We start from the raw sequence: 12,186 nt of genomic DNA, 5'->3' as shown, positions 1-12,186 counted from the left end.
CAGCGAACTTTCTGGGGGAGGAGGCTGCTTGCCGATTTTCTTTTTCTTTTTTTCCTTTTTTTTCCCCCCCCTCCTTCCACCCAGATTTCTACATGGCATGGCAAGCTTTGTGCCTCTCTCTCCACTTCCAGTCAGCACTTCAGTTCCCAAAATTGCAGCTGCTGCGACGATGTTACAAAAACTGATATAAATATTGCCTCCGTGCCGTGCCTGCTGGAGGCCTGCAACACAAATAAGGAACGCCATCTCCCGAGGAAGTCATGTGCTTCCCCAAGTGGCTGCGGTGCTGTCAGAGCCGGCAGGAAAACTTTCCGTTAGAGCGAGGAAGGGAGCAAGTGGATGCAGCCGAACAGATCCCACTCCAGCCGCTGCACTCAGACAGCCAGGGGCTGCAGATGTCTCCCCGTGCCCATGCGTATCTCTCTGGGGCTTTCGGCAGAGGCCAGCCATCGTCATCACGCAGAAAAGCGGGGAGGCCAAAATTTTTGGCAGTCACGGCAGGAGCTGGGCTTTGCATCCAGGGAGAGTAGCGTTCCGCAGGCTGTAATTTATTTATTTTGTGGGGAGTGATGTAGATTCGTGCTTATGACAGCTCCAGATGGCAGGTATTTTCTCATTACCTTGACTTCTTAGGATTTGCTCTCCCTTGCCTATTAGACTGCGCTGGCCTTAATTTCACTTCCATGGCTTGAAACTACTGACGTCAGGGCTGATGCAGGAGGGGCACGGAGAACACGAAGCCCTGGTTTTCCTGTAGGGCCTTATATTTAATGAATGGTGCTCTGGGATGACCAGTAAAAGAGCACTCTCTCTTCCTGAAGCCGCTTCTGCACTGCACCCCGTGGGGAGCCATGAGCCCATGCCCATTTCTCAGGGGCAGCCTTCAGATGCTCGTGGCCTTTGCCAAAAACCTTTGCAGTCATGGGCACTGTTCCCACTGACCACAATGGACTCTGGATGATGGACAGCGTTCCTTCCGATCCCCACAGAAAAGCCCTTAAATAGCTGGAAAGCTTGCGCTGTAAAGGGTTATCCAAAATGCAGTTTCCTGTTGTTGCCAGAGCCAGTACCGCACTGTTCCAAGTCCTCCTATGCCAGACGAGAGTTTGTGGGGAAAAAAAAACCTGCAAAACACAAGAGTCAGTAAAGCTTTACAGCCAGAGGAGAGGGCGTGCCAAGATCTGTCACAAGCCAACTGATCAGCCAGGTGCTCACATAGATGGGTTGCTGCGCTGCGTGCCAACGGCTGGATGGGAGGGATATTTTGCCTACCACTGCTGTAGCTACACCAAGCACTCCTCGGCAGCAGCAGCAGCTGAGCATTGTAAAGCTCTGCAACAGCATGACTTCTTTTCTTCCTTTTTTAACATATTACCCTCATGCTGTTTGCAGCCTAGATGGGTGTTCGTGTGCACTGGGACATTATACTACAGCATGTGAAGAAGCGAAGAAGCGTACCTGCAAGGACATCATCCTCACTCCCCATAAACCAGACTCTTTCAACTCTGATCTTCTATACATAATAATACAACATTGCCTCTTTCTTGTCTTCTCAGAGCTTCACTCGGGAACTTGCACCCTTTCTTAGGTGATCAAGTCTGTCTTTCCCCTCCCTCTGCATCATTACTTGTCTCTCAGAAACGAATGTTCCTCTTGCTACGATGCCCTGCCTCACTAAAGCTGCAGGCAGAGTAGAGTAGATTCTAGCAGAAAAGACGAATAAAAAAATGATATTTTTAAACAGGAGCAAATTTCAGAAATGTTCATTCGGTGGGTTTGTTTGCATATTTTGCTTTGGGTTTTTTTTAAAAAAACAAAACCAGCTAATATATCTGTCTGTGTGCAACAGCTCTGTCTACCACACACAGAGGAGTATATTTTGAGTTAATGCTGAAAATTCAGAAGGCCCAGCTCTAAAACATGGCATGTGTACACACGTCTGTATGTGTGAAAGAGGGGCAGAGGCAGAGAGAGATAAAATGGCAGCTCTTCAGATGGCAGAACATTTGGAGAAGGGGATATAGGGCCAGTTTTCAAAAAGATATTGTTGCAAATGTTTCTGTTGCAGGAAGAAAAAAATATATATATAAATTCGTACACAGATTCTGCTAGGAAAATGTGGCTTAGAAAATTTAACTCTTCTCTGAAAAATTGTTGTTCCAAACTGCAAGTCTAAATTCAAACTGTAGATGTGTATAAGCATCTACATCTGAGCTGGCCATCTTCAGCTCCCTTTATCCTCCACACAGATCTACTCTAGGTAGTGATTCATCTCCTCCCACAGCAGACATGTAAATAGGTCAGATGAATCATGGCCTAAAAGTGCGTGTTCCCTGTATTGACTGCAAAGGGAGCTTGGGGTGACGGGTCCTACCATATGTGTTTACAGTGAGGTAAGATGAATCCTAGCCTCGGCACAGAAAAAGAAAAGGGTTTTATTTTGGTTTGAGGCCTGGCTTTCAACTGCTAAGTTATCCTGTGGTATCACTATCAGTGATACACAGTATACAGTTCAATACACTTTTTTTCTTTCAGAATATGTGGCTACCGCTGCCAATTACATAAAATGTACTTCTTACAACAAGTGGCAGATTACAAGTAAAGTACATACAAACTCATGAGTTCGGGCTTGGGAAAATACAGGCATCTTTTTGTACTCATCTGTGAAGGCGTTTTACTTCCTCAGACAGAAATATAACGTGTAGTGACTGCAGCAAAATAAAAAAACAATCGTATTGTATGTTATGAACATACAATCCAGGTTCCCACTCCTTACTGACATCTGAATCCAAAGCATTCAGTTGGTTGGGTACTAGGGGCTGCCCCAGTTTCTTACAGAAAGAGTCAGAGAGAAGCCAAGATAGGGCGACGGTGCCTTTCATAAGAGATTATATTCACAGGCTCCAACTAAGTTTAGCCGTTTATTTTTTGCTGGAGTTGAGGCCTTAAAGGATGAAAGAACGTCTCTCAAAAATGGGATCGGACAATTCTGCTGGGGCCAGCTGACCCAGAAGCTGATAGAGGCACAAAGGCCCAGCTCGAGTTTCAGTAGCTGCAGCTCAGTCTTGCACCCAGAGTGGCTTCTGCAGAGGGGCTCACTTGTCACATACAGCATCAGATGCAAATGAGGGTCATCACATTTTTGCTGTGCCCAAACTACCGTGGCTCCTGGACAGTGTGGAGTAAATCTTAGATACATCCGGGCCAGAACCAGTAAGCCAAGGAAGACTCAAAGCACCTACAAGCACAAGTACAGGGTCTGTGCTTTGCATCCCTAAAACCCTCACAAAGACCTAGTACAAGAAACTTGAGATGTCCCTACACAAACACATTTGGGCTGAGCAGGGTTTAGTGGGTCCAGCTCTACATCATGCACAGATGAATATCCTTGTTTTTGTGCTAGGTTGAACAACAGCGTTCACGGAGCATTGCACCTCAGCCAAAAAGCTAGATGAGGACCAGAGCTCTTCCTGCATCCAGGGGGAAGGTAATGCACAACCCAGGCAATCCCAGCATGCTTAGTTGACAGTTGGTTCTAATTAATTTAGTAACATATGTAGAGATGGAATATTTCAATCTTAATGTCACAAAGCATTTCAACATTACTGACACACAATGTTTCAAGTACGCTCAATTACAAGATTTCTGGAGTTAAAGATTTCCTAAATTTCATTTCAGGGTAAAACTTCCTGTTCCAGTTCAGAACAAAAATACATTTTAAAATGCCCGAGTGCCTTGTAGAACAGCTTTTCCTCTTAATACAAACACAGATGTAGTGTGTAGGCTCATACACAACAAAACACTTAAGCACATCTTTACTTCAGTCGTGGAAGTAATTCCATCTTTAGGCATATGCCTAAATCCTGTAATGGGCTCAGCTCAACCAAATCAAGACCGTACAATGTCTGTTTGTACAGAAACACTTGAGCTGCCTGTTTACGTTGCATTTCTGCAACACGATGTTGCAGTTTAACAAGTCTCTAGTGCAACTGCTTCTTGACTTGTTTCAAAGATGGTTGCCAAAGTGGGTTGTTGATCCATCTTTCACTCCCAAGACTGACCTTATCTTTGTGCAAATGAGCCGAGTAATTGCTTATCTAAGGAAGTGTGCAATGTTTTGAGAAGTAGGTTCAAATGTGGATTGTAAAACATCACAACTGGTTGGTTTGTTAATGGCGGATGTTCTGGAGGGAGAAAGGAAATTGAAAGGATGAATCATTATCCAGATGAAGTTCAAAAGCAATTTAAAAGTCATTTCATAATCACAGATGTGTGCCAAATATACCCGTCCAGCACAAGCTGTAGGCTTTGATTTTTGTGAAGTCTGCAAGTTCTTTCTTTTGCTATTCCCACTATAACCTTTTGCAGTGTGATTCGAAAAAGGAGAATGTAAGAAAAAATTAATGCCTTCTAAACACTCCACATACCTGTCTCTTTCTATAGTGCTGTGCTGTGTTCACAAAATTACTGTTAATGTGCACAGTGGAATACAAATACTTTTCCCTTTATGTTCATAGTGAGCTCACGGTTAGAGTAAAAACAAAAGTCAGATCAGCTGAGAGACACTGCACCAGAAGGGCAACTCTAGCACACACCCACAGCAAGGTCCCTGGCTGCTCAGCTCACGTTAAAACCCTATGTTAGGAAGAATAGGCGTGTGCAGTATTTCTCTCACATGTTCAGAAGCTGTGTAAACCCTGTCAAAGCCATGCAAAGTGCAAGGTAATAACCACGGTCAACAGGTGCCCTCTCCATTTGAGGCTTACCCATCCTCTCCCACAACGCCACCTCTGGTTGTGTGCCCCTAATGGATCAACCCCTACAAAGTTTTAGGCTGTGAGCCTGCAAGAAGGCATGCTAGGACAAAGCTCTGCAGGCAGATATCTTCTCCTTGGCTCCTTAATCTCTCTGGCCCATCTCTCTCTCAGCTGTAATCTTCACAAACTTTTGCAGCTGTCATAGGAATTGTATGATCTTTCACTCTTTTTCTTTCAAGACATTTTCTTCAACAACCTTATACTGCTTTTGATTTCCTTTCAAAACATCAATGGCTGGCTGCTGGGGGAGCACTTACTATTTCACTAATAGATTGGAAACTCGTCCGGAAAACAACAGTGCAAACAAAAGGGGAACTGATCTATCTTGTATTTTAAATGATAGTTTTGTCATGGTTTGGACCAGGCTGGCCACTGAAAATGAACAACAGATGCTCTCCCCTACCTTTTTCTCCAAGGAGAGGAGGGAGAGAGAGACTTAGCAGTTTAGAAAAAAAATAAACTACTTTAATGAAAATATTAATAATTAATAAAATAATTTTAAAAATACAATAATAAAATACATACAATATATACAAAACTGTATCAAGCTCCCAGGATGACGATCACATTACCAACAGGCACAGGAAAAGTCCCAGACTGGTCTCAGTGATGGATGGGAGCTGAACTCAGGAACTGGATTCAGGAACACATGGATGGGGGATTAAAGGCAGACGAACAGACAGAGTCCTCCTCGGACACCGGCCATTGAAGAAAGAGAGCTCACCCTTTGATCCCTCAGCTTTTATACTGAGCATGAGGCAGATGGGATGGGATACCCTGTTGGTCAGTTTTGGGTCACCTGTCCTATCCTCTCCTCCCCACAGGTGTGACCCCTCTATGCTTTTCCACTTCTGACCCTCCAACGGGGCAAATAACGAAGTTAGCTGCCCTTGGTTGTTATGGTAATAAGTATAAGCAAGAGCCTCTTTGGATACCATTCCTTGGCGTAAATTACAACTAATCAGGTCTTATCAGTCAGAGAGCAAACAGTTTCTGCAAAACATGCTATTAATTTTCAGAGAGTTCAGTTAGTTAGAGGAGGCTTAGCTAAAAAGTAAAATTACTGAACTGAAAACGGGTTCTGTTTCACCTCAAACGAGGACATATTCTCAGAAAGGGCCTTGGGATTATTAATCTTCAGACTTGTAAAAACTTATAGTTTGTCCAACTCATACAAAAAAAGGGGGCTCACCGGCCGTGTCTCAGATGTCTTAACCCATGTGCCATTTTTCCCTGGGATTCCTCCTGAAACTCTGTAGTCCCTGTAATTTACTTGGATAACTCCTTGGAGATCTGAATGAAAAATGGGGTACAAGCAACATGTTAGGAAATTATAAGAAAAGTGGTGGTAAATTAGGTTAAAGAAGTAGCCAATGTATTTTCGTGTAAGAGCATACACAGGCTTCAAAGGCATCCACTGGAACACACAGATGGAAATGGGTTCATTCAAAGCCCTGTCCCTTAAAATGGTCCATGTCACCATCTTGCAGTCTGATTTCTCACCTCTTGCTTGCAAGTCTGGTGGCTAATCAATGAACAGAAACAATATCATGACGCATGAAGAGCAGTTACTAGTTAAGGATAACTAGAAGCAAGTAACCTGAATAAATGGCTTTTGAGCAACCAGTGAGCTGAATTTGTTTACATTATACCACAACAAATTTTAATCAAGAACACGCATTCATAAAAAGCAAAGATGATTTGTGGACCTCTGAAGGAAAATGTTGGGGCAAGTAGGCAAATGGTTTAACTTTTCCCACTGTTAGGGCCGTTGGCTAATACTTCTGTTCCATACCTGCTGACAGTTGGTTTTCAAATGTTGAATCTGTTGCTCTCTGACATCACTGTTGCCAATATTTTCTATTGCATTCAATGGTAAATATAATTTTTCACGTCTGTTACTTGAAATACCAATAGCACCTCGTTAAGAAATGTGGCTCAAAATAATATACGTGATGCAAGGCATAAAAATCAGCAGATCTTTGGAATGTCTAGAAAGGCCATTGTTGCAAGTCTCGTCTAATGAATACTACTTTAAGGATGTGTTTATTCTCACAAAAACCATATCCTTTCATGAAGGCAACTGAAATATACACGCAGAGCTTCAGGAATAACGCAAATTATGATCTAAATTCACTGTAGCCATGATATCTTTTAGAATGAACTCCTATCAGAACTCTTCATCATCTTCACAGCTCTGAAGGCTGAAAACATTACACCTTTTCAAGACTTTAACCACGCCAAAAAAAGAAGTGCTATCTCACTGTAATAATGTTGTCTTAATTATGTACAATACTTAGCACTGGTTTTACACCAGATGAGTCATAGTAGAAGCTTGTACTTTGCTGTTTGACTAAATCCCACAGCACTTAGAACTCCCTGCAGTGAACGCTTACCAGCTTGTGCTCAGCTCTTCTCTCAGACCGCGTCTGCTGGGTCCTTCGGGGGAGGCTGGTTTGAAGGGTGCTGCAACAGGATGAGCAGACACCGTGGTTAGAAATAAGGACTCAGAGTCAGTAAGAACGTGCCAGAGAAATGGATGAAAGCTGCTCAGGTGTTTATGCTTCTCCAGCCATGTCCTTAATTGGGATCCTAGAAATCATAGAGCCGGGTTTCACTCCTTTCTAAAGGCAGTTTATCTTCTGGTGGTCATTTTTCGTCATCTTGTGCTGTTTGTTGTAACAATTAAGACAGTGCCAAAACAGGCAACTGAAACACTTGCAGTCATTTACAAAATCCCTGTTTACTTGCCTTACCCCATCTAATCTTTTCCTAATAAAAATAATCCCATAGAAGCAGATACCTATAATTTTATGGAGAAATTTTACCACTGGATTCCCCAGTGAGATATCATGGTCTGCTGGACACTTCTTCGTTTATGCAGATTTCTTCTCCTTCCTAAATTTCAGGGCTTCTTGAGCTCAATGAAATCCCTGGTAAGCACTGGATCTTCCCCTGGGTCCTTCCACACGCTCATTTCTCGGAGAAAACTGGCCATTCTCAAATCAATTGTTACCTTGACAATTCAGCTCTCTTCATCTGAAACACATGAATAATACCGTTTTCAAGCCTTCGTAAACGGTGTTGGAAACTTCAAAGGAAAGCCACTACTAGATAGATCTTTTTAAAGGTATTTATAAAGTTCGAGGGCAGATGGACTTGCAGCAGAGTATACTGCTGTCTTCATTCACAGTCAGCAGGAGAGGTAGGCTCCAGCCTCAGGTTCTTTGAATCTCTGTCTAGAAGACCACATAGGAAATTTGAAGTTAGACATTGTGAAAAATTGTTCCCATCTGCCTCCCCTCCTTTGCCCAACGGATAAGCAGAGTGCCTAACTACCTGGCTATCAGAGATCACTGGGAGGCTGGTGCCAAAGCCTCTAGCTATGCAAATGACAAATACTCTATTCATTGAACATCCCCTTAATGAATGTCCTGCTACGGCACCTTCCAAGAGACTCTCGATTAATTGAAAGAAGTAAAATACTTCATAAAAATAAGAAAGAAGTAAAATACTTCATAACTACATAACAGCTGGTTATGATACTCAGCAGTATCAGCTGGTAGTCTAGAGACAAACACTTCACCAAGAAGCTTTCACTCCTACACGTTATTTAAATAGAAGCTGGGTTTTGCAAACTTAGTACCTCTAAACTGAGTTTTATTACATTTGGCTAGTAGAGTCTTTCTGGTTAACAGTCAGTGTTTTTCAAAGTGCAATACCTGTCTTATCAAAAGCTTTACCCAGAAGAAACCACAAGGAGTGGTGTGTACTCCATGCGATTGGGTGGTGCAAAGAGGATGCAACCAAGTGAAAGGACAGACAAATCATTCTGCTCAAAAAATCATTTCATTTCCATTTTAGCCAGGAATGCACTAAATAATGCATCATTCTTCAGCTACTCAAAAGGTCACCTTTTGGTCTACAAGCAGCTGCAGCAGCTGTGTTCCCCCCGAGACCCTGCTGCAAGCACAGAACAAAGCATGAGAGCTGACAACAAGCTCAGGGGATGAAAATATGGGACAGGTTTCTGGAGGCCTCCTAGCAGCTCCAGCTGAAAATCACGGCCAAATTTCCTTTCTCTTGTTTTTTACTTCAACCCCAAATAGCCTCCTCCTTTCCCCTCCCCTTCCTAAGTAAACTCATCTTATGTAAAATATGAGAAAATAAACAGTCAACTCAGATTTTGACACCATCCAGGGACAAGTATCCATGGCAATTAGGGATCTCCTATTCATCATTGATTTCCCATCACATTTGACAGGAAGGTACAACAGAGAGAGTAAAACAGCCCCCCAGGAAGGCACTCTGTGAGGCTGCGTTCAGCTTAGAGGCTATTGAGTCTCTTATTCCCAAACTATAATGCAAGCAAACTGATTCTGTGACAAAGATACATATGCAGTAGAAGCATCTGACCCAAAGCTGGTCTAGATAGAACCCTGGTATTTGAGACTTTCATCCAGTGGATCTGGATAAAAGAAATTGGTGGCTTCTTAGATATTATCTCCCTATCAGGAACCCACACATGAGTTTTGCAGCTAGGAATCCATTCAGCTTTGTAGACCAGGGTGTTGGTTATAATATATGGACCTTAGTTTTGACGGAGGAAGTTTGAAGGGGGAAGAAAACCAACCTGAATTATCATCCAGTTCAGAATCTGTCCTCCTAACAGGTAGGTTGGGGCTGTACAGAGGAGATGTCCTGACCAGACCTGGCTTTGACAGGATGCTGAGTGAAGCAATGTGCTGTTCTTGTAGGGTTTCCTCAGTCATCTTTTCCACAGACCTAATCCTGTTCCGTTTCCTGAACACCTAAATCAAAATTTTCTACAACCAGAATAGCTTTTGTTTCAAATTAAATCAAACAAGCAAGGAGAGAAATAACAACTACACGAGAGAAAAAACAAGCATGTAACTCACTGTAAGGGCCATCTTGTGTTGATGCATAGCAATCCCTCGTAGACTACAGCCTGGGGAACACTTTATTTTTAAAGGTCCAGCACACAATAACAGAATCATAGTAGACATTCATCTAACCAATGCACCACTCCTATCTTTCCTTACCCAGAAAAACAAGTGAACCTTAAAAAGAGACAGGGAAAACAAACCTAATGCTCAAGCACTGAATTAAATATAATGCAAAAAGATTCTAGTGCATATGTATACTTTAGCCCATCCAGATGTGCTTTCATCTCCTCCAGTCACTCACACATCAAGATTGAAGCAGACCTCCGTCAAAACCCCCTGAGCTCTGGGATTCCCATTCCTGTTCCAGGGTGATGTCGGATTCATTAACTCCAGCTGCCGCTGTTAGCTTTTTCCCACTGCAGTGGTTCAGTGTCACTGCCAGCCAGCACAAAATCCTGCCCAAAAGCACACGCCATGTGGCAACGCTCTGCAGCTCAGCAGGCTGCCAGCATCGGAGCCACAGTGGGCACCAGCAAGGTGGCAGATAGCAAAGGACAGAAAAGAGAGCAAGGATTGGATGGGCCCATAGGGTTCTTGAAATGAATTGGCAAGCGAATTTTAAAATTTGCACTTTAAAAAATGAAAAGTAGAATATTGCGGAGTAAACAATTTTGCCATAAACTGTTCTTTACAGCAAGCTGGAGGCAACGGCAGTGAACGTTGCAGAGGCTCTTCAGCTGCGATCAAACTTAAACCTCCTGTTTGCTTAGATACCCTCCCCCCCCCCCCCAGCCCCCACCATATAAAATGCTAAAGACACAGACCATTCATGCACTGCTTATTTAAAACATGCGATCCCAGAAAAACTGAGAGATGTTTCTAGCTAGAAACCCAAGCCAGAAAACGATAGCAGCCCGCTGGCTGGCCGAAAACCCAGGGTTTAGTATGGGACCAACCAACAGCTAAACAAGTCCTCTTCCTAATGGCAGGAGAAGCAGGAACGGAAACACTCTGCGCTCCAAGCCTAACCTTGTCTTCCTGTGCTCAAAAGCCACGTGCTTTTGGACTTCCCATGCTCAAAAGCCACGCACTTTTGGACTTCCCTAACACAATTCTGGAGTCTTTGATTCATCCTGAATTTGGCAAAGATCTTGACATCATTACCACTATTATAAGTCATATCCTTCCCTTGGTCTGCCACACTCTCTCTGCTTACCATATGGGCAGCCCGGTAAGAGGAAGCTTCCAGTGCAGACTCCTGCACAACGTGCTTGAAGTCAAGCAGTGACAATATTGCTTCTGCCCCCAACTCTTCCATCCATGTCCTCCTCGCCCCAGATAAAAAGATTTTCTTCGGCAAAGCAAACCGCAGCCAACACACAAAAAGAACTGCCAGACCAGAGTGAGAGTGTGTCTGAACTCCCAAATCTGGGTGAATAAACTAGCCATTTCCCAGCTTCACGCTGGGACAAGACCAAGAGAGCACCAGTGTCCCCCATCCCATCTCCCATCACCACAAGCAGGTCAGCCCCACCCAGCAGCCAGACTGGAGTCCCTCAGCGCTGCAGTGAGCACCACACTGCACATAGTATTTGCTGGCCAATTAACGTACAACCACGGCAATTTTTTTCCTCAGTGTATTTTCAGAGGTGTCCCCTTTGACATACATATTTAACAGGCTGCAATCCGGTTAACACATGTGTGTGCACTCACGGGCACACACACAGAGCTGATTATCAGAAGTGTAAGGAAAGCTGTATATAAGCTGGATAATTTATTCAGGTTGGCAAAATTTGAGTGGTTTTCCATTTCCTCTGCAGAAGGGGAGCAATGTGATTGTTGCTGTGGTGATCCTTCCCTTAATATTTTTAGCCATGATCTAGCTTAAAGTCATGACTTGCTCTGGAAAGTGTCATTTTATTAAGGCATAATATTAAAACATTGGTTAATAGCCTTTTATTTTTCACACTGAATAATATATATATTCCTTGAAATTCACATTTACAAATGAAAACATGTAGATATTCCTTTATCATAAACAGGGCTGGTTTTGGCCTTTATTTTGTGACCCCGGTTCTCCTTCATCCCCTTTGGATAAATCTGCACACTCGGAACCTCTGCTTGCCTGGGTTATGTTTTCAGGAGGGTACATACTTAGAAACATCAATGCTGACATTAAGAGTAGTTGCATGTGTAATCCCCCAGGCATGGGCTTTAAAAAAGTTACCTCCTTCCCCATTAGGGAGGTTAATGACTGCTGTGCAGAAGGGGAGCAAGGCGATTTCATTTTTTTCCTTCATTTCTGAGGTTGCAGAGCCAGCATTCCTCTCTGCGGAGAGGACAGCAAATGTCAGCTCCCTACCTTCTTTTATACCTTGATCAATGAAGCTGTTGGCAGAGAATACTGTTATGCACAGTAAGAAAAGAAGTACAAAACTTCTCCTACTGATGGAAACGGCCGA

The sequence above is a fragment of the Vanellus vanellus genome, assembly GCF_965231255.1.
Source record: "Vanellus vanellus genome assembly, chromosome: 2".
Classification (NCBI taxonomy): Eukaryota; Metazoa; Chordata; class Aves; order Charadriiformes; family Charadriidae; genus Vanellus; species Vanellus vanellus.
This window is presented reverse-complemented; position numbering follows the sequence as displayed.